General features: G+C 44.3%; 1 long non-coding RNA gene across 2 annotated transcripts in view; it reads left to right on the forward strand.

Moving 5' to 3' along the window:
• The first annotated feature begins 299 nt into the window (after positions 1-299).
• Positions 300-24180, forward strand: part of LOC118144129 (uncharacterized) — a 32096-nt gene continuing 8215 nt past the window's right edge. The window contains exons 1-3 of one of the 2 annotated variants that reach the window (XR_013522669.1): positions 300-667; positions 6925-6984; positions 12685-12830. This is a non-coding gene — a long non-coding RNA (uncharacterized LOC118144129). Of the gene's footprint in view, positions 668-6924; positions 12831-24180 lie in introns of both variants that reach the window. The other variant, XR_013522670.1, reaches the window with a different exon arrangement.

The following is a 24180-nucleotide window of genomic DNA, read 5'->3' on the forward strand; positions in this document are numbered from 1 at the left end:
TTTAAAGCTTTTTCTAAAATAAATGAAGCTAAAACTAGCTCTTATCCTTTAACCACTGAATTAGCCAGTTACCAACTCTTAGAGTTGCTTCTTCTCTGGGATAGCCCAGGGACCTGAGGCCTATGTAATGCACAGAGTCCTGTGGACGTTGATCCCCATCGGAGGGGAGCCCAGGCGTCCCTAGCGCGGGTCTGTGCTGTGTTTCTGCCATTGCTCGTGGCCACCACAAGGTGTCACTCTTTGTTGCTCCTGCACGTTCCCACCACGCCCATAACGGCTGGCTAGAGAGGAAGAATTCCACTCCCCCAGCACCAGCTAATCCAGAGTCCTTTCAGTTCCCCGGGCTTCATTCGTAATGCCCAGTTTTTAGAGGCCCCGCCAGCCTCGGCCCTCAATCCCCCCCTCAACCCCAGCACTACATCCGGACTGGCTCAGAGGAACACCCATTCCAGACAATAACGTTTTCTTTCTTGCCCAGGTGTTTCAACCTTTAAACCAGACTGGGCTTGTTCTGTTTTTACTTTTTAAAATTTTAACTCCTCTCTTACTGTCATTCCCAAATGGGCTTGTTCTAATTCCTTCCTGGACCATAGAGCTACAAACTTCCTCCAAGAGTGACTTCCAGTAGGCTTTTGGGCATCGTTGGTGTCCCGTTTCATACATAAAGGTAGGTCAACGTTCCCCCACCTTCCCTGACAATAGGGCCTGATTGTCTCCAGTTGGGGGGGCCACCCCTTGCAAACAGCTAAATTCCTTTTACTTTCCCTAGAGGAAAGTCGCTCCGTGGGGAGCCAGCTACCCAGGGGCAGAGTTTCTGGCATTCTTTGGAAGAGCAGTGAAAATAAAACTCACAAGTTACATCTTCAGCAGAGTGTCTGCTACATATGAATATATTGTACACATATTTTTATATGGTTGCAAACATAATAAATGTAGGTCCATGTCCTGATTTTTCACGTACTGCAATATGTGTTGAGTATCTTCCCATGTCATTCTAAATTCTTTATAATCATTATTTGTAATGGTTGAATAATCTTTTTCATGGTACGGTCCTATTGTAATTTTATAATAATTTATTTATTATTAGACTCTTGGATTATTTTCTTTTTTGCTGTATTGACTATTCTTACCATATATTTTTGCATGTATTTCTGATTATTTCCTTATAAGAGACCTAGCCTGGCAATTACTGAGTCAAAAACATTTGCGAGTCCTTTTATTCATGCTGCAAAAAAAAACTTCCTAGAAAGTTTGTACCATTCTGTACTGTCAACAGCAAGTACCATAAGGAATGCGTACCTGACTGCACCCTAATCAAAAGTAATTAAAACAATTTTATAAAGCTCTCATCATTAGTCTGGTAAAAAAGATGTTTTAATTTGCAATTAGGCCAGACACAGTGGTCATGCCTGTAATTCCAGCACTTTGGGAGGCCAAGGAAGGAGGATCACCTGAGGTCAGGAGTTCGAGAGCAGCCTGGCCAACATGGTGAAACCCCGTCTCTACTAAAAATACAAAAAAATTAGCCGGGCACAGTGATGTGTGCCTGTAATCCCAGCTACCCAGGAGGCGGAGGCAGGAGAATCGCTTGAACTCAGAGGTGGAGGTTGGCAGTGAGCCGAGATCACTCCAGCCTGAGCAACAAGAGTGAAACTCCATCTAAAAAGAAATTTGCAATTAATTACTAGTATAAACGAACATTTTAAAATTTATGTTTCTGTTTCTGTAAATTGTTAGCAGCTCTTACTTATTCATTTACTTAGAGACAGGGTCTTGCTCTGTTCCCAGGCTGGAACACAGTGGCAAAATCATAGCTCACTGCAGCCTCAAACTCCTGGTCTCAAGGGGTTTTCCTGTCTTGGCTTCCTAAAGTATTGGGGTTACAGGCATGAGCCGTGATGTCTTGCCCTTTTACTCATTTGTTTATTGGGATCTTAATTTTAAAATTTAAAATTGATCTTTATGAGCCCTTTATAAATTCTCCCAGTGGAGGCAGGGAGAATTGCTTTGACATGGGAGGCAGAGGTTGCAGTGAGCTGAGATTGCACCACTGCACTCCAGCCTGGGTGATAAAGTGAGGCTCCATCTCAAAGAAGAAACTAAAGGACTTTGGGATGCTGAGGTGAGTGGATAACATGAGCCCAGGAGTTCAAGACAGGTCTAGGCAACATACGGGGACCCTGTCTCTACAAAGAATTTAAAAATTAGCCAGGCATGGAGTTCTGCACCTGTAGTCTCAGCTACTTGGGAGGCTGGGGTGGCAGGATTGCTTGAGCCCAGGAGGTAGGGGCAGCCACGAGCTATAATCATGCCACGCACTCCAGCCTGGGCAACAGAGCAAGACGCTGTCCATAAATAAATAAATAAGAGAGCAAAATCACCTGGTTACCATCCAGCAGGCCCCCAGAGACAAAAACTCCTTCTCTGAGGAATTTAGAAGTAATTAGACTTTCTTGGTTCCACGCCTCTTTTTGACTGAAAATGTGTAAGTAACAAGGATTTCTGTACATCTCCGGAATGCTTGCCTGCCGAAACTCATTGTTTGGTGCCTGACATTAAGGCACCAAAATGTCTAAAAATGTAATCATTTATCATGCAAGTTACCTTTCAACTCCTGGTTTAGGTCCATAAATATCCCTAAGGAAAAGACCACTGCAGTGCACTCTGAGCTCTTGTACTGCGCTTTTCTGCAGCATTTCTTCTTCTATAATAATAAAACTTTCCTTTTTCAAACCTGTACTGTGGTCAGTAAATTCCTCTCAGCAACCCTGAAGTTGACTGTTACCAGAAAGGGGTCCCAGTCCAGACCCCAAGAGAAAGAGAATGAAGGATGGAACCGGAGTGGCAGCTGTGTTGGCCAAACAGGTTTCTCTGACTGGGCAGCATGGAGGCCACTTCTACCAGCCTGAGAGTTGCAGAAGTAGATGGCGGGGAATCCCCTGCTTGGGGACTGACACAGTAGGTAGATAGAAAGTTGGAGAACAGGAACTGTAAGCCACTAGCAGGAACTTTTTTTTTTTTTTTTAACAGGGTCATGCTCTGTAACCCAGGCTGGAGTGCAATGGCATGATCACGGCTTACTGCAGCCTCGACCTCCTGGGCTCAAGCAATCCTCCCACCTCAGCCTGCGGAGCAGCTGGAACTACAGATAGGTGCCACCACACCTGGCAAATTTCTTTTTATTTTTTATAGAAAAGAGGTTTCTTGGCCATGCACAGTAGCTCACACCTGTAATCCCAGCACTTTGGGAGGCCAAGGCAGGTAGATCACTTGAGGTCAGGAGTTGAGGACTGTGACCAACATGGTGAAACCTCCGTCTCTGCTAAAATGACAAAATTAGCCGGGGGTGGTGGTGCATGCCTGTAATCCCAGCCTCTTCGGAGGCTGTTATTTTTAGTAATAATAAAATTTATTATAATTTGTATTTTGTAGTTTCACCGTGTTGGTCAGGCTGATCTCAAACTCCTGACCTCAGGTGATCCACCCACCTTGGCCTCTCAGAGTGCTGGGATTACAGGCATAAACCACCACGCCTGGCTGCTGAAAACAGCTTTATGGAGGCAGCAGTGTGACAGCTCTGTAACTGGTCCTGCAGGGCAGCGGTACACCACAGGCCATCGTGCTGAGAGTAGCAGATAAGGGGCAGTTCCGTAGTCATGTTTATGCCCACTTTTAATCACACGCAAATTAAAGGATGGGTTTTCCAGAAATTTTTAGGAAAAGAGTTTAACTCCCAGGTTATTGCCATGGAAAGAGGCAGTAACTTCTGGGTTTTGCCATGGCAATGGTAAACTGACATGGCACCGGTGGGCGTGTGTTATGGAGAGGTGCTTTCCCTCTTCCCTGTTTCAGCTGGTCTTCAACTGTTCTGGTGTCAAGTCCCGCCTCTTCCCTCACAACTGCTACTAATCAGGGTGTAGACTGAGGCAACCTGACTCTACGCTCCCAGTTTGCAATACTCTAGCTTGGCCCAAATAGACCCTCTCTCTTACTATTATTATTATTTATTTATTTATGTTAGAGAAAAGGTCTTGCTCTTGTCACCCAGACTGGATTACAGTGGCAAGATCTTAGCTCACCGTATCCTCGAACTACTACTGGGCTCAACCAATCCTCCTGAGTAGCTGAGATTACAGACATGAGCTACCATGCCTGGAAACTTTTAAATATTTTGTACAGATGAGATCTCACTATGTTGCCCAGGCTGGTCTCAAACTCCTGGCAAGCAATCCTCCCGACTCGACCTCACAGAGTACTGGATTACAGGAATGAGCCCCTATGCCCAGCCCCAGATAAATTCTCTACTTAATTTTGCTTCAGCTTCCTTTCAGGTCAACAGTTCCCTGTTGACTCTCTTGTTTTGCTTTTCTTTTTTTAAATAAAGACGGGGTTTCACTGTGTTGGTCAGGCTGGTCTTGAACTCCCGACCTCAGGTGATCCGTCTGCGTTGGCCTCCAAAGTGCTTGGATTACAGGCGTGAGCCACCATGCCAGGCCGACTCTCAAAATGTTTGTGCAATTAAGCCATTTTGGTGAGGCGCAGTGGCTCACGCCTGTAATCCCAGCACTTTGGGAGGCTGAGGTGGGCGGATCACTTGAGGTCAGCAGTTTGTGACCAGACTGGCCAACATGGTAAAAACCAGTCTCTACTAAAAATACAAAAATTAGCCTGAGTAGTCCCAGCTACTCAGGAGGCTGAGGTGGGAGAATCGCTTGAACCCGCCAGGTGGAGACTGTAGTGAGTCATTCAAGATCATGCCACTGCACTCCAGCCTGGGCAACAGAGAGACTTTGCCTCAAAAAAAAAAAAAAAAAAAAAAAGGCAATTTCCTTAGTGATGTGAACGTTTTCACGGCTATATAAGGGAATCAGGCAGTCCTCAAGGAGGAAGAAAGTGAAGCACAGAGCAGGGGAGGAAGTGGAGGGAGAGAATTTCCCCCAGGCTGGGCAGCCCAGGGTGCTGAGCTCCTGATGTCTGCACCCCTCCTTTGTTTTCTCCATCTCTTCCCTATTCCCCAGGTCAGGCAGGTGGCAGGTCCTGGACAACTGGAAGGAATGAGAATGAAGGATTAAACTGGGGTGGCAGCTGTGTTGGCCGAACAGGCCCCACTGGGCAGCGTGGAGGCCACTTCTGCCAGCCTAAGAATTAGAGAAGTAGCTGGCGGGGAATCCCCTGCTTGGGGAATGACACAGTAGGTAGATTAGAAAGTTGGAGAACAGGAACTGCAAGCCACTAGCAGGAGCATGGTTGAAGAGCCGACCGTGGAGTCCGGACTGAGCGGGAGATAGAAAAGGTACAATAAGCAAGGAAGCAGAGGAGGCTATGGGAAGGATAAGGGGCAGTCCCAGTTATTCTAAGGGAAAAGAAAAAGTGCACTTGAGAGGCTGAAAGAAAGCAGCTCTCCATTACGGCCAGCCTTTTGAGGTGACTGGAGCAGAGGAGGTAAAGGGACCATGAGCACAGGTTGGTGGAACTGTAATAAACAAGTGTGAGGCCAGGTGCAGTGGCTTATGCCTAGAATTCCAGCACTTTGGGAGGTCAAGGCTGGTGGATCAATTGAGATAAGGAGTTCGAGACCAGCCTGGCCAACACAGTGAAACCCATCTCTACTAAAAATGCAAAAAAATAGGTGGGTGTGACAGCAGGTGCCTGTAGTTCCAACTACTCAGGAGGCTGGGGCAGGTGATCTATTTGAACCTGGGAGGTAGAGGTTGCAGTGAGCCGAGATAGTGCCGCTGCACCCCAGCCTGGGCAATACAATAGCGAAACTCCGTCTCAAAAAATTAATAATAAGATAAATAAGTATGCTCAAGTCACTGGGGATGAGAGCAAGACACTTGGCCAGGTACAGTGGCTCACACCTGTAATCCCAGCACTTTGAAAAGCCGAGCAGGGCGGATCACCTGAGGTCAGGAGTTCGAGACCAGCCTGACCAACATGGAGAAACTCCATCTCTACTAAAACTACAAAATAAGCCAGGTGTGGTGGCGCATGCCTGTAATCCCAGCTACTTGGGAGGCTAAGGCAGAAGAATCACTTGAACCCGGAAGCTGGAGGTTGCAGTGAGCCAAGGTCACGCCATTGCACCCCAGCCTGGGCAACAAGAAAAAAAGTCCATCTCAAAAATAAAAATAAAGGCCCGGTGCAGTGGCTCACGCCTGTAATCGCAGCACTTCGGGAGGCCAAGGCAGGTGGATCATGAGGTTGGGAGTTCAAGACCAGCCTGACCACCGTGGTGAAACCCTATCTCTACTAAAAATACAAAAATTTACCCAGGCATGGTGGTGCATGCCTGTAATCCCAGCTACTCAGGAGGCTGAGGCAGGAGAATCGCTTGAACCTGGGAGGCAGAGGTTGCAGTGAGCCAAGATCGTGCCATTACACTCCAGCCTGGGCGACAGACTGAGACTCCGTCTCAAAAATAAATAAATAAATAAAATAAAAATAAAGTTATCTAGCCACGGTGATCGATGCCTGTAGTCCCGGCTACTTAGCAAGTAGAGGTGGGAGGATTGCTTAAGCCCAAGAGTTCAAAGCTGCAGTGAGGTATGATCACACCATTGCCCTCTAGCCTGGACAATAGAGAGAGACCCTGCCTCTTTAAAAAAAAAAAAAAAAAAAAAAAAGTTAGTTCTTAGTACACAACAGCTACGCATTCCCCGCCCCATGGAAAGCAGCTGTGCACCAGTTCCTGGATCAGCATGTAAACAGCTTGCGTCAGCCAGGGTAGGCAAAAAAAAAAAAAAAAAAAAAAAAAAAAAAAAAAATCACAGCGGTGCAGAGAAAGAGAGCAGTGGCCATTGGTTTTGTACATCCCCCATTGCTGCAAGCCCCTTCCATTCTGACTAAAGTAATTCCCAGGACATTTAAAAGACCAGTGCCCTTTTTCTTCCTCTTTCATGTTTCTCTTTTCTCCCTTTTCAGGGCCAGACATAAAAGACCAGAACATTAAAAAGACACCACGTATATGGGGGATATTAGAAGGTAAGTGTGCATGTTCTGGGAAAAGACTCAGGCTCAGAAAATCTCTGGGAACATATTAAGATTACTTGTCAGCTTGATCGTTCTTGGTACAGAAACAGCCGACAATAATTTTTTTAAATAGGCCAAAACAATAACAAGAAAAACGCAGCAAATCCTGGTGGAAAGACAGAATCTGATTTCCAGAGTCACCCCATTATTAGATTCAAATGTGCAGTTTTCATGAAAAACTCAGAAGGCATACAAAGATGTAGGAACTGGCTCATTCAAAAATAATAATGTCACCAGAAACTGTCCTGAAAAAGACCTGATGGCAGATCTACTAAAGACTTCAAAACAACTGTCTTAAAGATGCTCAGAGAACTAGAGGAAGATATGCAGAAAGTCAAGAAAATGATGTATAGCCATATACAGTGGCATATGCCTGTAGTCCGAGCTACCCTGGAGGCTGAAACAGGAAGATCACTTGAGCTCAGGAGTTCAAGGATGTAGCGCACTACGATAGTATCTGTGAATAACTGTTCCAATCCAGCCTGGGCAACTTGACAAAACTCTGTCTCAAGAAAAAAAGAAAAGAAAATGAGAAGAGAGGAGAGGAGAGAAAAGAAAAAACAATATATGAACAATGTATCTGTTTTTCAATTTATTCAACAACAACAGATTTCTATTTATGATAAAAATATCAATAAAGACATAGAAAACCTGGGAAGAAACCAGGAAGAAATTCTGGAGCTGAAAAGTAAAATAACTGAAATGAAAAATTTACTAGAGGGATTCAAAAGCAGATTTGAACAGGCAGAAGAAAGCATTGTTGAATGTAAAGAGAGAACGATAGAAATTATCAAGTCTGAGGAACAGAAAGGACAAAGATTAAAGCAAAGTGAACAGCTCAGGCAACCTGTGAGATATCATCAAGCAGACCAAAATAGTCATTGTGGAAGTTTCAGAGGAAGAGAAAGAGACAGAGAGAACATTTGAAGAAATGATGGTTAAAAACCTCCTAAATTTCATGAAAGACATGAATTTAAATATTTAAGAAGCTCAACAAACTCCACGTAGGATGAATCTAAGGAGACTCACACCAAGGCACATACGTAAACTTTTGAAAGCCAAAGACGGAGAGAAAATCTTGAAAACAGCAAAAAAGAAATGATTAATCACATACTAGGAATCCTCAAAAGGATAATCAGCAGATTTCTTATCAGAAATTTTGGAGACTAGAAAGCGGTGAACTGATATACAGTCACGCATCACTTAATGACAAGAGTATGTTCGAGAAATGCATTGTTAGGTGATTTCATCCTTGTGCAGACATCATAGAGTGCACTTACACAAGCCCAGATGGTATGGCCTACTATATATCTAGGCCATATGGCATAGCCTATTACTGCTAGGCTACAAGTATGTATTACATGTTTGTTTGTTTGTTTTTTGGAGACAGAGTCTCCTTCTGTCACCCAGGAAGGAATGCAGTGGCACAATCTCAGCTCACTGCAAAATCTGCCTCCCGGATTCAAGCAGGTCTCCTGCCTCAGCCTCCTGAGTACTTTTTTCTTTTTTTGTATTTTAGTAGAGATGGGGTTTCACTGAGTTGCCCAGGCTGGTCTTGACCTCCTGAGCTTAGGCAATTTACCCACCTTGGCCTCCCAAAGTCTAGGATTACAGGCATGAGCCACTGTGCCCAACCTGATTTGTTTTTTTGTTTGGACAGTTTCGCTCTTGTTGCCCAGGCTGGAGCACAATGGCATGATCTCGGCTCACTGCAACCTCCACCTCCCAGGTTCAGGCAATTCTCCTGCCTCACCCTCTTGAGTAGCTGGGATTACAGATGACCACCACCATGCCCAGCTAATTTTTATATTTCTAATCGACACAGGTTTTTGCCATGTTGGCCAGGCTGGTCTCAAGCTTCGGACCTCAGGTAATCCACCCGCCCCCAACCTCCCAAAGTGCCTGGATTTCAGGTATGAGCCACCACACCCAGCATAGCATGTTACTGTACTGAATACCACAGGCAATTATAACACAATGGTAGGTATTTCTGTATCTAAATATAGGAAAAGTACAGTAAGGATTCAATATTATAATCTTATGGGACCACCATCATATGTGTGGTTCACTGTTGACTGAAACGTTATGTGGCACGTGACTGCATGTGCTGTTTCTGAGAGATGGTCTTTAGATCCAAAGACACAAAGAGATTGAGAGTGAAAGGCTAGATAAATTCCATCCAAATAGTAACCAAAAGAGAGTATGTGTGGCTATGCTAATATCAGACAAAATAGACTTTAAATCAAAGCAGTTTACAAGGCACAAAGAACATTATATATTACTAAAACAGTCCAAACAACAGGAAGATGTAACAATTATAAATATTGTGCACCTAAGTTCAGATTATCAAAACTATGAAGCAAAAAACTAACAAAATTAAACAATTCTACTATTCTCCAATAATAGTTGGAAACTTTAATACCTCCCTGTCAGTGATGGTCAGAACAACCAGACAGGAGATATGTAAGGAAACAGAAGACTTGAAAACCACAATGAACCAACAAGATCTAAGAGACATATGCAGAACAGTCTACCCAATAACAGTAGTGTATGCCTTCTTCTCAAGTGTACGTGGACACTTTCCAGGATAGGCCATATGTCAGGCTACAAATTAAGTCTCAGTCAATTTTATTTTATTTTTTGAAATGGGTGAAACCTGAGAACATAAGTGAACTAAACCAGTCAGACAAAGACAAATACCGTATGAGTTCACTTATATGAGACACTTAGAGTAGTCAAAATCTTAGAGGTCAGGCACACCTGTAATTCTAGCGCTTTGGGAGGCCAAGGCAGGAGGATCACTTGAGCCCAGGAGTGTGACTCCAGTTGAGCAACATAGTGAGACCATCTCTACAAAAATAAAATATAAAATAAAATAGTCAGGCATGGTGGCACATGCTTGTAATCCCAGCTATTCCAGAAACTGAGGTAGGAGAATAGCTTGAACCCGAGAGGTCAAGGCTGCAGTGAGCTATGATCACATCATTGTATTTCAGCCTGAGCAACAGAGTGAGACCCTGCTCCAAAAGGATACAAATAAAAAATTACAGAGACAGAAGACGGGATGGTAATTGCCAGGGGCTGGAGACAGGGGAAAGCAGGGAGTTGTTGTTTAATGGGCATAGAGTTTCAGTTTTACAAGATGAAAAGAGTTCTGCAGATGTGTGGTGGTAACGGTTGCACAACATTATGAATGACCTTAATGTCACTGAACTGTACACTTCCAAAACAGTTAAGCTGGTCAATTTTATGTTATGTGTATTTTGCCAAAATTTTATAAAAAATGAAAAATAAAAATAAAAACATGGGAGGCTGAGGCGAGAAAATCACTCAAGCCCAAGAGTTCTTGAGCAGCCTGGGTAACACATTGAGACCTCATCTCTACAAAAAAGTTAAAAATTAGCTAGGCGTGGTGGTGTGCACCTGTAGTCCTTGCTACTTAGGAGGCTGAGATGAGAGGATCGCTTGGACCCAGGAGTCCATGACCAGTTTGGGCAATACAGCAAGACCATGTCTCAAAAAAAAATAAAATACAATAAATAAAAAATATTGGTGCTGGGCGCGGTGGCTCATGCCTCTAATCCCAGCACTTTGGGAGGCCGAGGCGGGTGGATCACGAAGTCAAGAGATCGAGACCATCCTCGTCAACATGGTGAAACCCCGTCTCTACTAAAAATACAAAACATTAGCTGGGCATGGTGGCGCGTGCCTGTAATCCCAGCTACTCAGGAGGCTGAGGCAGGAGAATTGCCTGAACCCAGGAGGCGGAGGTTGCGGTGAGCCGAGATTGCACCATTGCATTCCAGCCTGGGTAACAAGAGCGAAACTCCGTCTCAAAATATATATATATATTTTCCAGGATATATATACACGTATATATTACATATATATAAAATACCCAGTTTGATAAAGATGCAAAAATGAAACATTTTCATAAACTATTAGTAGAAGCATAAATTCAAGGCACCTTTGAGAATGTGATTTAGCAGTATCTATCAGTACTTTAAATGAGTATATTTTTTGAATCAACTTTGTACTTTTGGGTATCTATCCTACAGAAACGTTTGCATAGGTGTATACAGAGATATGCCCACACTGCTTGTAATGTAAAAAGGTTGGAATCAACCTAAATATTGATCAACAATGGGGAGGTTGAACTGATTATGGTAGAGCTATACTGGATTTTTTTAAAATATTAATAGGAGAGTGTGTAACTCTTGGTATATTATATCTATGATGAATATATGATAATATTTAACAAACTGACCCTTAAAAATAGTAGTTTTTTGAGGGGGACAAGTCTCTCTGCTGATGTGACAATTTTGAGCAAGAAGTTTTTTCATTTTTCCCACCTTATAATGTCAACTAAACTGGGTCTTTATAAAAAATAAAGGAAAAATTGTATGCCATCTGTACACTTTCACACAGGTTTAAAGGCTTCTACATTTGTAGAAAATAAAAGCACAACATGTTTTCAAACCAGAGAGTGAGGCAACATTCAGCTGTGTAACTTTTGCCACTCAAATCTTAAGTCTTCCACTTTTGGCACAGGGGAGGCGGAACTTGGGGGCAGTGATGTAGCTGGGCACTTTAGAACAAGCTAATGTGGTACAGATGGCTAGTCTGTTGAAAGGAAAGCAGTCTGTGGCCAGACACGGTGGCTCATACCTGTAATCCCAGCACTTTGGGAGGCCAAGGCAGGCAGATCACCAGAGTTGGGAGTTCAAGACCAGCCTGACCAACATGGAGAAGCCCCATGTCCACTAAAAATACAAAAAAATTAGCTGAGTGTGATGGCACATGCCTGTAATCCCAGCTACTCGGGAGGCTGAAGCAGGAGAATCACTTGAACCTGGGAGGCAGAGGTTATAATGAGCCAAGATCATGCCATTGCACTACAGCCTGGGCAACATAAGCAAAACTCCGTCTCAAAAAAAAAAAACAAAAAATGGAAGGAAAGCAGTTTCCAACCTCGTTACCATCTGACACCTCAGGAAATAGTTATCTTCTTGTGTGGAGAGGTGTCTTAGAGGGAGACATCAGAATTTTCATTCAAAACTTATTCCTGGCTAGTCACGGTGGCTCACGCCTGTAATCCAAGGACTTCGGAAGGCTGAGGTGGGCAAATCACGAGGTCAGCAGTTCCAGACCAGCCTGGCCAACATGGTGAAACACCATCTTTACTAAAGATACAGAAAATTAGCCAAGTGTGGTTGTGTGTGCCTGTAATCTCAGCTACTCAGGAGGCTGAGGCAGGAGAATCACTTGAACCCGGGAGGTGGAGGTTTCAGTGAGCTGAGATTGCGCTATTGCACTCCAGCCTGGGTGACAGGGCGAGACGCCATCTCATAAAATTTTTTTTTTTTTATTTAAAAAATCAAAAACCATTTCTTCCTGGAAATGAATGTGTTCCATACTATGGAAGTCTACTGGAAGGCCACTGGGAAGGCTTGTTACTCAGTGTAGTCACAACCACAATGCTTGTAAGTTTTCAGATTCCGATTCCCTAGAGCCTCTGGGAAGAAATGCAGACCTGCTGACAGCTTGATTTCAGCCCAGTGAGACCTACATTAGACTTCAAACAAAGAACTAATTTCCCTTTTCTTTGGGTTGCAGTCTTCATCATCTCAAGCTTTTTTGCCTTTTCTAAAGGAAATACATCATGTTTGAAGGGGTGATGCCCCCCTGACAGCAGGTAGCTGAAGCTCTCCAGCATCACATTTCAGTGCAGATTCCTCTGGACAGGGTCCGGCAGCCCCAGCTGCTCCTCAGTGAAGACCACAGCCACATCCTTCAAGGTCAGTCCCTCCTTGAATGTGGTCATTTTTCCTCCCATTTCTGGGAATTTGCAGAGTCCTGAGTCATGCCGTTTGAGAGAAGGCGGAATCGTGCCTGGAACAGTGGAGCTGTGCTTTCAGTAGCCAAAAAGTAACTCCGTGCAGTCCTTTTTCAGGCTCTGCTCTCCGATGAGGCTTCTTTTCCCAAAATTGAACCGCGGGGTCCCTGTGAGCCCCGAGTTTAAGTCCCTGACATTAGGAAGGGCCTGCAAGACACGGAACTGGATCAAACTCGAGTCACATTGTTTCATTCTAAATACAGTTGATGCTCATTATCTGAGGGAGTTGCTCTCTAATATCACACTAGAAACACTGGCAAACACTGAATTAGCAAATATGGAACCATTGTTTCTAGAGGAAGTAGGATTGGTTGATGCCTGTGAGCCTGCGGCCACAGCAGTTTTATTAATCAATCAGTACATAACCTTGTATTATGTGTGTTTCTATTTAAAATACATTACATTATTCAGTATACATTTCTTACAAGTGATTGATTGCATAGTCCTTCAAAGATTTAAAGCCTGGAGTTTTGGAGGCTATTTGCATTGTATAGGTTAACTTGCCAATGTCCTTGTAAAACAAGCCAGTCATCGGGGTTGAAAAACTGCTTTCCTAGCCAACCCTTGCCCTTTTCCCATATTACACTTAGCTCGTAATATGGGACAGGGTTTGATTCTGTCGCCCAGACTAGAGTGCAGTGGCACAATCTCAGCTCACTGCAACCTCTGCCTCTCAGGTTCAAGCAATTCTCCCACCTCAGCCTCCTGAGTAGCATGTACTGCCACGCCCAGTTAATTTTTGGTTTTTTTTTTGGTAGAGGTGGGGTTTTAGCATTTTGGCCAGGCTGGTCTTGAACTCCTGACCTCAAGGAGTGATCTGCTTGCTTAGGCCTCCCAGAGTGTTGGGATTACAGATGTGAGCCACCATGCCTGGCCTCGTATAACTTTTTGTTTTTTGTTTTGAGACAGGGTCCCTCTCTGTTGCCCAGGCTGGAGTTCAGTAGTGCAATCACAGCTCACAGAAGTCTTGACCTCCCAGGCTCAAACGGTCCTCCCGCCTCAGCCTCCCAAGTACCTGGGGCTACAGGTTGGAGAAACCCCCTGTAGTTAGCCCAGCTAATTTTTTATTTCTGGAGATAGGGTCTCCCTATGTTGCCCAGGCTGGTCTTGAACTCCTGGAGTCAAGCGATCCATTCACCCACCTTGGCCTCCCAAAATGCTAAGATTACAGGTGTCAGCCACTGTGCCCAGGCTTTAGCTTTTTTTTCAAAATTCTCCTGAAGCATCCTGATCTGTAGAACTTGCCTGTAAAATCAACATTTTTTGGCCGGACACAGTGGCTCACGCCTGTAATCCCCAGCACTTTGGGAGGCTGAGGCGGGCGGATCATGAGGTCAGGAGTTCGAGACTATCCTGGCTAATAGGGTGAAACCCTGCCTCTACCAAAAATAGAAAAAATTAGCTGGGCTGGTGGCATGTGCCTGTAATTCCAGCTACTCGGGAGGCTGAGGCAGGAGAATCGCTTGAACCTAGGAGACGGAGGTTGCAGTGAGTCGAGATCATGCCACCGCACTCCAGCCTGGGCTACAGAGCAAAACTCCGTTTCAAAAAAAAAAAAAAAATTAATTCTATGATACATTTTGAATCATCTGAGGCAGCAGTACTAGCTAAGCCAATTCAGACTCATGTCTGAATGAAGCTTACCTAACCGTGTCTGTCAGGCACATCCCATCACAGCCTTCTTGATCATATAAACACTAGATAACATTTCAGCACTGCACCACACTTCAGCACTTTTGCATCTAAAAAGCAAAATCAGCCAGGCACAGTGGCTCACGCCTGTAATCCCAGCATTTTGGAAAGCTGAGGTGGGTGGATCTTTTGAGGTCAGGAGTTCAAGACCAGGCTGGCCAACATGGTGAAAACTCATCTCCGCTAAAAGCATAAAAATTGGCTGGGCGTGGCATCGCACACCTGTAGTCCCAGCTACTCGAGAGGCTGAGGCAGGACAATCACTTGAACCCAGAAGACGGAGGTCACGCCATTGCATTGCAGCCTAGGTGACAGAGAAAGACTCTGTCTCAAAAAATAAATAAATAAACAAAAATAAAAATATGAAAAGCAAAATCAACAGCAAAAACCATTAAAAATTTTTTTAAAGTGCCACTAAATGGACATTTCTAGAAAGGACACTTGTTTGCTGTATGAAGAAGACAGAGTGTGTTCATAAGGGAGGTAGCAGAGCAAAGTGGCCGAGATCTAGGACTTCAGTAGGATAACTAACCATCCCAGTTTGCCTAGGACTGAGAGAGGCTGTAGAATCAAAAGGATACAGATTTTCATGCAAAATTGAAAGGATGTAGCCTTTCAATTTTGAAATTGGGACAGTTTTTAAAGATTTCCCAGGATATGAGACTTTCATTGCAAAAACCAGGAAAGTCCCATGCAAACCACGGTGAGTTGGTCCCCCTAGATCTTGGAACTGGATCTGGTTTTGAATCCTGGCTCAGCTGCTGCAGCTGTGTGACCCTGAGCAAGTCACTTTACCTTTTATACCTCAGTTTTCTCATTGCAAAATGGGAATAATAGTAGTTCCCACATCACAGTGAGATAGGCAACAATGAGCATGTAGTAAAAGTTAGGGAAATAGGTAATGTCAATGAAAAGAGTCAAATTCTGTAACAAATTTAAAGACACTTGTTGAGCCAAATATGAGTGACCGTGGCCCGTGACACAGCCCTCAGTAGATCCTGAGAACATGTGCGTAAGGTGGTCAGAGTTCCTAAAATGCAATTTAAAAAAAAGGTGGTCAGAGTGCAGCTTGGCTTTATACGTTTTAGAGAGATGTGAGACTTCAATCAAATACATTTAAGAAATACATGGGTTTGGTTCAGAAAGGCGGGACAATTAGAAGCGGGCACAGGTTCCAGGTTACGGGTGGGTTTAAAAATTCTCTGGTTGACAATTGGTTGAGTTTATCTAAAGATCTTGGGTCAACGGAAAGGAAAGGTCTGATTTCCTTTCTGGAGACCAGAAAGCAACGCAGAGGCCAAAGTTCTTATTTGCAGAGGAAGCCTTCAGAGAGTATAGGTTGTAAAATGTTTCTTAACAGACTTAGCATCTATGTTGATGTCAGTGCCATCGAGGTATGATGAGGCATGTCTGACTCCCACTCTCCTTCGTGGCTGAACCAGTCTCTCAGGTTACATTTCTTTTCTTGAGACAAAGTCTTGCTCTGTCTCCCAGATTGGAGTGATCTCCTGCCTCCGCCTCCTGAGTAGCTGGGATTACAGGAACCCACCACCATGCCCAGCTAATTTTTTATGTTTTTAGTAGAAATGGGGTTTCACCATGTTGGCCAGGCTTGTCTCCAACTCCTGTCCTCAAACTATCTGCCTGCCTCATGCTTCCCAAGTGCCGGGATTACAGGCGTGAGCCACCGCACCCACCCAACCTCATTATTTTTAATGGCTACATACTGTTTCATGGCCTGGGAATCATAATTCATTTAGATTGGCTCCTATTGATTGACATTTGGGTTGTTTCCATTTATTTATTTATTTATTTCTTTTAGCGATGGGGCCTCACTATGTTACTCAGGCTGGAGCACAGTGGATATTCACAGATGACATCATAGTGTACTGTAGCCTTGAACTCCTGGGCTCAGGGGACTCTCCCATCTCAACCTTCTGAAGAGCAGGGGCTGCAGGTGTGTGCCACCACGCCTGGCTGTTCTACTCTTTTGTTACTACAAACATATGACTAACAATGTAATACTGTCTTGTACACACATCTTTATGTACATTCATAAGTGTCTCTAGGATAAATTCTTAGAAGTGGAAATGCTAGGTCAAAGGAGCTATTATTACCATTCATTGTTATTATTACAATTAATCTCTAAGAAGCCACGTGTTGGAGCCACTCTTTCCTTCTAATGACAAATAGTAGCCGTTATATCTGAGCATAAAGAGATCTTCTATATCTACTGCCTTTTGTGAGTAAAAAACTAGTAAGTCCTGGCCGGGCACGGTGGCTCACGCCTGTAATCCCAGCACTTTGGGAGGCTGAGGTGGGCAGATCACCTGAGGTCAGTAGTTTGAGACCACCCTGGCCGACATGGTGAAACCCCATCCCTACTAAAAATACAAAATTAGCCAGGTGTGGTGTCACAAGCCTGTAATATTAGCTACTTGGGAGGGTGAGGCAGGAGAATGGCTTGAACCTGGGAGGCAGAGGTTGCAGTGAGCCGTGATTGCATCGTTATACTCCAGCATGGGAGACAGAGCAAGACTTCGTTTCAAAAAAAAAGAATCATTAAGTCTGATTCTGACATCTTGGAAAACTCCAGAATGCCTCTGCTACCTCTCCTCTCTTTTCACACCCCTTCTATTTTCCCTATTTGCGTTGGTACATGACCACATTCCCACAAAATGTGTCAGTTGAGTTGGTGTCTTAGTCTGCATTCCTTAAAAAAACAGAGCCTGAGGCAAAGCTTATAGAGTAATACTTTATGAGAGTGTAGAATCCTAGGGATGCAAAAGTGAAGGGAAATGGGGAACAAGTCAAACATGAGGACGAGTCAACACCAAAGCATGCAAGATGGTCTTGGCCACAGCTTAGGCAAGCTCACTCTTAGATGAAGCAGTTGAGCTTGCGTAGGGGAAGCAAGTCCCAGAAGCCAGAGTAAGCTGCTGCATCTCTACACAGTCTGTGGAATGACAGGGAGAGGCCCGGGTGGGGAGGGGGAAAGGAGAGCAATACATTTATCTAGAGGCTGCCATCTCCTATTGTCAAAATTTGTCCCTCGGGGTGTCGACTCCTCTTCTCTTATGAGTTGAGCCACCCAACTCCTCTAGCAAGGGGAGAAAGCCAGAATCCAAGATAGCAGTGTCCGCCTCTATGGCCAAGCACCAGCCTGGAGTGTAAGCCACTGTGCATCCATAGGTTTTGAGATGGTCCACAGGGCCTCTCATAGCCATAGCAGCAGGAAACCCACATGGCAGGAAAAGAGGGGCTGAGATGCTGGGACAAGGCCAGGTGCTGCTGTGTCATGCCCTCATGTGACATGAGGAGCCTGGAGTAGCTGCCACAGACCAAGTCATTGCTAGAATTCTGGCTAGAACACAAGGCAAGTACAGGATTCATAAAGTGAGTCGGATACAGGGCCAGGCCTGGTGGCTCATGCCTATAGTCCCAGCACTTTGAGAGGCCGAGGCAGGAGGAGCACTTGAGCCCAAAAGTTCGAGACTAGTCTGGGCAACATAGAGACACCACTGTCTTTATAAACAATTTTTTTTTTTTAATTAGCTGGGTGTGGTGGATGTCTGTAGCCCCAGCCACTCTAGGGGCTGAGGTGTGAGGATCATTTGAGCCTCAAACACTGAGGCTGTAGTGAGGCATAATCATGCCTCTACACTCCAGCCTGGGTGACAGATCAAGACCCTGCCTCAAAAAGAAAAAAAAGAACACAAAAAACAATATAACAACCAGTCTGGTACAGGTGGGAACACTGGCACATTTCATTCATTCTCAGATGTATATTTTGTTACCTTTTTTGGGGGAAAGGGTGGAGTCTCGCTTTGTCGCCCAGCCTGGAGTGCAGTGGCACGATCCCGGCTCGCTGCAATCTTCAACCCCCAGGTTCAAGTGATTCTCCTGCCTCAGCCTCCTGAGTAACTGGGATCACAGACACCCGCCACTATGCCTGGCTAATTTTTGTATCTTTAATAGAGATGGGGTTTCACCATGTTAGCCAGGGTGGTTTCACAGTCCTAACCTAAGGTGGTCTGCCCACCTCTGCCTCCCAAGGTGATGGGATTACAGGCTTGAGCCACCATGCCCGGCCATTTTATTACCTTTTAACATCATTGAAATCAGGATTCATCTCACCATTGACAGAATCTCAGGGTTTAATTGGCAGTGTTATTCCCTTTCTTGGTGGTATATAAGTGGCCTTCTAGATGAAATACGGTAATTTATTTAGGCTGACGTATATCAACATGTCTCTTGGTATCCTTGGCCCAGAAATGTTCTCACAAAAGAGGCACTGCCCATCTCCTATGAGAAAGACCCCCACTAAGGAAGAGAAATCGGCCAATTCATAAGCCAGGGATGTTGCATTTTCATTGTGTTTAATTACAATTACAATCTTTACAATTACCATTAGTATGACCATTTGTTGCTTATGGGTATCAGTGTTGAAATGTTTGCTAAGGTCAAGGCCAGGCTGTGGAACAAAAGTTCATTCATGTATTCATGATGAGCAATGGCTTTGGTTAAGTCAGAGCTCAATGCTAAAAATCAATACCTCAAGTAAGGCACAGTGGCTCACGCTTGTAATCCCAGCACTTTGCGAGGCCGAGGCGAGCAGATCGCTTAAGGTCGGGAGTCCAAGACCAGCCTGGCCAACACAGTGAAATCCCATGTCTAGTAAAAAATACAAAAATTAGCTGGGCATGGTGGCAGGCACCTATAATCCCAGCTACTGGGGAGGTTGCGGCAGGAGAATCGCTTGAACCCAGGAGGCGGAGGTTGCAGAGAACAGAGATTGTGCCATTGCACTCCAGCCTGGGTGACAGAGCTAGACTCCTTCTCAAAAAAAATCAATACCTCATTAGCTTGATAAAGGAAATGTAATGGAGTGTTTCAGCAGAGCCCAGGCTGGGAATCAGTTTGGTTGTATTTAGATCTGCTGAGTCATGATGCTTTTGTGGATTTGTATGCATGAATCATTATGTTCATAAATATAGTTAAGTTAAAGAAGCAAGTTACAGGGAGGACTCAAGATGGCGCTGTGAGAACAACCCAGGATTGAAGCTCTCGCTGGATGCACGAAGAGGGTGAGTCGGGGCCGCATTTCCAGACGGATCTTAGTTGCCCACAGAACGGGGAAATTCCCAGGTATAAAAGAGACGCGGGACGCCAGGCAGAGGTCTCGGCTGGAGTAGCCGGCAGCTGGTGTGGCTCCGGCCCGTGCCGGAGCGCAGAGGCGCTCCACAGCACTCCATACAAAAGCGGACTGTTACAGGTGCCCTGTGGAACTGGCAAACTGAGACCTGGGAGGGCTAAACTTGAGACTGAACAAGACTTGGGCAGTGAGCCAGGCCAGGAAATCCCAGGGACAAAGCGTTTGGGCTAACGCAGTGCGACAAACAAAACGGTGATTCCAAACCCTCCCTGTGAGGAGGTTCTCTTAAAGCGCAGCTTTGCAGGGGAGGGGCGTCCGCCATTACCGATGCAATCAGCCCCCACTGAGGTACACGCCCATTGCTGATGTAGCCTGCCATTGCCGAAGCAACCCGGTACAACAGAGAAACTCCGCTACAGGGCGTAGCCCGTGGCAACAGGACGGAGACCGTGGCAACAGGGCAGAGACTCCAGCAGAAGGGCAGAACCTGCAGCAACAGGGCGAACCTCACACCAGCAGGGTGGAGCCTCGGCAGGCAAATAGTGATTTGACTGCCTCCTAGCTGGGCAGGACAGCGAGGCGGACACTCACAAGGAAAGCCTCAACCCCACACCCCAGACAGAGCATCTGAGAAAAAAAGGTGTTTTTTCAGCCTATCAGCCCTGAATGAACAACAGAGATCACAGCTCAGCAATTGAGCTCCTATAAAGTACAGACTGTCTCCTCAAGCAGCTCCCTGACCCCTCTATATCCAAAAGACTGACATTTGGCAGGCATCATTCTGGGACAAAGATAGCAGAAAAAGAAACTGGTAGCATCCCTTGCTTTTCCACAGCTGCTATAGGTGCACCCCAGACAAGCAGGGCCTGGAGTGGAACTCAGCAGTCATACAGCGAAGGGCCTAGACTGGTAGAAGGAAAACCAAGTAACAGAAATACTTCATCACCAACAATCTGGGTGTCCACTCAGAGACCCAATCGAAAAGTCAGCAACTATGCAGACGACAAGTGGATAAATCCACAAAGATAGGAAGAAACCAGCGCAAAAAGGAGGAAAACACCCGAAACCAGAACACCTCGCCTCCTAGAAAGGACCAAAACTCCTCACCAGCAAGGGAACAAAGCTGGACGGAGAATGACTGTGATAAAATGACGATATTAGACTTCAGAAGGTGGATAATGAGAAACTTTTGTGAGCTAAAAGAACATGTATTAAATCAATGCAAAGAAACTAAGAACCTTGAAAAGAGATATGAAAAAAGATTTGAGGAAATGATAACAAAAACGGATAACTTAGAGAAGAATATGAATGAATTAAAGGAGCTGAAAAACACAATACGAGAACTTCGCGAAGCATGCACAAGTTTCAATAGCCGAATTGACCAAGCAGAAGAAAGAATATCTGAAGTCGAAGACCAACTCAATGAAATAAAACGAGAAACCAAGATCAGAGAAAAAAGCGCAAAAAGGAATGAACAAAGTCTCCAAAAAATGTGGGACTATGTGAAAAAACCTAACATACATTTGATAGGTGTACCAGAAGAGGACGAAAAGAATGAATCCAAGCTGGAAAATACTCTTCAGGACATCATCCGGGAAAATTTCCCCCACCTAGCAAGACAGGCCAACACTCAAATGCAGGAAATACAGAGAACACCACAAAGATATTCCGCAAGAAGAGCAACCCCAAGGCACATAATCGTCAGATTCAACAAGGTTGAAATAAAGGAGAAAATACTAAGGGCAGCCAGAGAGAAAGGTCGAGTCACCCACAGAGGGAAGCCCATCAGACTCACAGCAGATCTCTCGGCAGAAACACTACAGGCCAGAAGAGAGTGGGGGCCAATATTCAACATCCTTAAAGAAAAGAACTTTCAACCCAGAATTTCATATCCAGCCAAACTGAGCTTCAGAAGTGAAGGAAAAATATAATCCTTTGCGAACAAGCAAGTACCCAGAGATTTTGTCACCACCAGGCCTGCTTTACAAGAGCTCCTGAAAGAGGCACTACACTTAGAAAGGAACAACCAGCACCAGCCATTCCAAAATCACACTAAATGCTAAAGAGCATCAACATAATGAAGAATCTACAACAACTAACGGGCAAAACAGCCACTTAGCATCAAAATGGCAGTATCAACGTCACACATAACAGTATTAACCCTAAATGTAAATAAACTAAATGCACCAATCAAAAGACACAGACTGGCAAATTGGATAAAAAGCCAAAACCCATCAGTGTGCTGTATCCAGGAAACCCATCTCACACGCAAGGATACACAAAGGCTCAAAATAAAGGGATGGAGGAAGATTTACCAAGCAAATGGAGAGCAAAAAAAAGCAGGAGTTGCAATTCTCGTCTCTGATAAAATAGACTTTAAAGCAACAAAGATCAAAAGAGACAAAGAAGGCCATTACATAATGGTAAAAGGATCGATACAACAAGAAGAGCTAACGATCTTAAACATATATGGACCCAATGCAGGAGCACCCAGATACATAAGGCAAGTTCTTAATGACTTACACAGACTTAGACTCCCACACATTAATAGTGGGAGACTTTAACACTCCACTGTCAATATTAGACAGATCAACCAGACAGAAAATCAACAAGGATATCCAGGGCTTGAACTCAGACCTGGAGCAAGCAAATCTGATAGACATTTACAGAACTCTCCACCCCAAATCCACAGAATATACATTCTTCTCAGCACCACATCACACCTACTCTAAAATTGACCACATAATTGGAAGTAAAGCACTGCTCAGCAAATGCAAAACAACTGAAATCATGACAAACAGCCTCTCAGACCATACTGCAATCAAGTTAGAACTCAGAATTCAGAAACCGACCCAGAACCGCACAGCTTCATGGAAACTGAACAACTGGCTCTTGAATGTTGACTGGGTAAACAATGAAAGGAAGGCAGAAATAAAGAAGTTCTTCGAAACCAATGAGAACGAAGACACAACATACCAGAAGAATCTCTGGGACACATTTAAGCAGTCTCTAGAGGAAAGTATATAGCAATAAGTGCCCATATAAGGAGAATGGAGAGATCCAAAATTGACACCCTATCATCAAAATGGAAAGAGCTAGAGGAGCAAGATCAAAAACACTCAAAACCCAGCAGAAGACAAGAAATAACTAAGATCAGAGCTGAACTGAAGGAGATTGAGACACGAAAAACCCTTCAAAAAATCAATAAATCCAAGAGCTGGTTTTTTGAAAAGATCAACAAAATAGACAGACCACGAGCCAGATTGATTAAAAAGAAAAGAGAGCACAACCAAATAGATGCAATAAAAAATGATAAAGGGGAAATCACCACAGATTCCACAGAAATTCAAACCATCATCAGAGAATATTACAAACAACTCTATGCACATAAACTAGTAAACCTGGAAGAAATGGATAAATTCCTGGACATCTGTGTCCTCCCAAGCCTAAACCAGGAGGAAGCTGAAACTATGAATAGACCAATAACAAGGGCAGAAGTCGAGGCAGCAATGAAGAGCCTACCACACAAAAAAAGCCCAGGTCCAGACGGGTTGACAGCCGAATTCTACCAGACACACAAAGAGGAGCTGGTACCATTCCTTCTGAAACTATTCCAAATAATCCAAAAAGAGGGAATCCTTCCCAAGTCATTTTATGAGACCAACATCGTCCTGATACCAAAACCTGGCAGAGACCCAACAAGAAAAGAAAACTTCAGGCCAATATCCATGATGAACATAGATGCAAAAATCTGCAATAAAATATTGGCAAGCCGATTGCCACAGCAAATCAAAAAACTTATTCATCATGATCAAGTAGGATTCATCCCGGGGATGCAAGGCTGGTTCAACATACGCAAGTCTATCAACGTAATTCACCACATAAACAGAACCAAAAACAAAAACCACATGATTATCTCAATTGATGCAGAGAAGGCATTTGACAAAATTCAACAGCCCTTTATGCTAAAAACCCTCAATAACCTCGGTATCGATGGAACGTATCTCAAAGTAATAAAAGCTATTCATGACAAACCAACAGCCAATATCATACTGAATGGGCAATAACTGGAAGCATTCCCTTTGAAATCTGGCACTAGACAAGGATGCCCTCTTTCACCGCTCCTATTCAATATAGTACTGGAAGTTCTAGCCAGAGCAATCAGGCAAGAAAAAGAAATAAAGGGTATTCAAATAGGAAAGGTGGAAGCCAAATTGTCTCTATTTGCAGACAACATGATAGTAAACCTAGAAGACCCCATCGCCTCAGCCCAAAAACTCCTGAAACTGATAAGCAATTTCAGCAAAGTCTCAGGATATAAAATCAATGTGCAAAAATCACAAGCATTCGTCTACACCAATAACAGACTTAAAGAAAGCCAAATCAAGAACAAACTGCCATTCAC

The sequence above is a fragment of the Callithrix jacchus genome, chromosome 9 (genome assembly GCF_049354715.1).
Source record: "Callithrix jacchus isolate 240 chromosome 9, calJac240_pri, whole genome shotgun sequence".
Taxonomy (NCBI): domain Eukaryota; kingdom Metazoa; phylum Chordata; class Mammalia; order Primates; family Cebidae; genus Callithrix; species Callithrix jacchus.